The sequence below is a fragment of the Pseudovirgaria hyperparasitica genome (assembly GCF_010093815.1).
Source record: "Pseudovirgaria hyperparasitica strain CBS 121739 unplaced genomic scaffold EJ05scaffold_4, whole genome shotgun sequence".
Classification (NCBI taxonomy): Eukaryota; Fungi; Ascomycota; class Dothideomycetes; order Acrospermales; family Acrospermaceae; genus Pseudovirgaria; species Pseudovirgaria hyperparasitica.
The window spans coordinates 2002553-2003955 of NW_022985552.1; positions in this window are offsets into that span (position 1 = coordinate 2002553).

The following is a 1403-nucleotide window of genomic DNA, read 5'->3' on the forward strand; positions in this document are numbered from 1 at the left end:
TAGTAGTCTAGTAGTAAATATAACTTATTCTTCTAGGTTCTAAATTTAATAGGCCTAAAGATATATTCTAATCTATATTAGAAATCCTTAGAGTTCGCTTTACTTACCTTTAAAAGGTTCCGGGATTTTTCTTTTAAAGCCCTCTTTAGCTTTTCTAAGTTTAATATTTTCTCTCTAGAGCTCCGTAACTTACTCCCCTAGTTTAATAATAAGATATCTAACTTACTCTATAGTTAGTACTTATAGGGCGGTTTATAAAGATAAGGATTATCTATTATTTACTATTTTATATTTAAATAGATAGTATAAATACTTATTTTAGAGTCTAAGTAGAGTAATTAAACTATAATAAACCTTCCTAGATAAGGATATAGTCTATCCCTTAAGTAGTCTATTATATAGAGTATTCCGGCTTTCCTTAAGGTAAAGGTACTTAGAAGGCTTAGAGGAGTATAAGTAGGTTTATAGTAAGTATTAATAGAGTATAAATAGTAACTAGCTAGTAGGCGAGTAAAGTAGTAATTATATTAGTATAAGTTTAAATTAATTACTATAGAACTATCTCTAGAGGTCGGGTCTAAAGAGTCTATATAGTTCTACTAAGGTCCTCTAATTAGAATACTTATTCTAAGTATTTAGTATATTACTTAGAATACCGATATTCTATTCCTAATTACTATATAGGTTACTTAGAATATCTATTCTAAGTATCTATAATTAGTTCTTTCTATAGATGTCTATCTCGGCCTTAGGTTACTATCTAAGGCTATCTATCGTATTATAGGTACCTCTTCTACATGCTATGCTACCTCTTATACTACTTATACTAGAGTCTACGTATCCTTCTATGGCTCTAGCTAGTAATTTATTATAATTTACTTCTATCTTTCTTTAGTATAAAGAGTATTAGATATTCTATAGGTAATTTAGATAGTTAGATATATTCTTTTACTTCTATTTTCTAAACTATTATTATGTTATTTCTAGTTATTTTTTAGTAAGTTAATATATACTTTTAAATATATATAATATTCCTAGTTAGAGTATTATTATATAATTATATAGACTACGCTTTAGTAGTTCCGTCTTAAGTTCTTCTTTAAAGATAATATAATATTAGTAATATTTCTTTAGTATAAGTATATTATTTATTTTTTAAATCTATTTATCCGTAGGCGTACTTTATTATACTATATACTTCTTGAATAAGGGTCCGCTCTCTATATTATCTTACTTATTATTAAGCTTCCGAATATAGTAGATAGACTTCCTAGTTATTAGTATCTTTATAGATTTATTAATCTCTAATTCTTCTTTAATAGTTTCTAAGGGTCTTAATATTTCCTAGGGTATAATTTCCTTAGTTTTCTAGTTAATTATAGGGTTAACTTCTTTAAGCTATA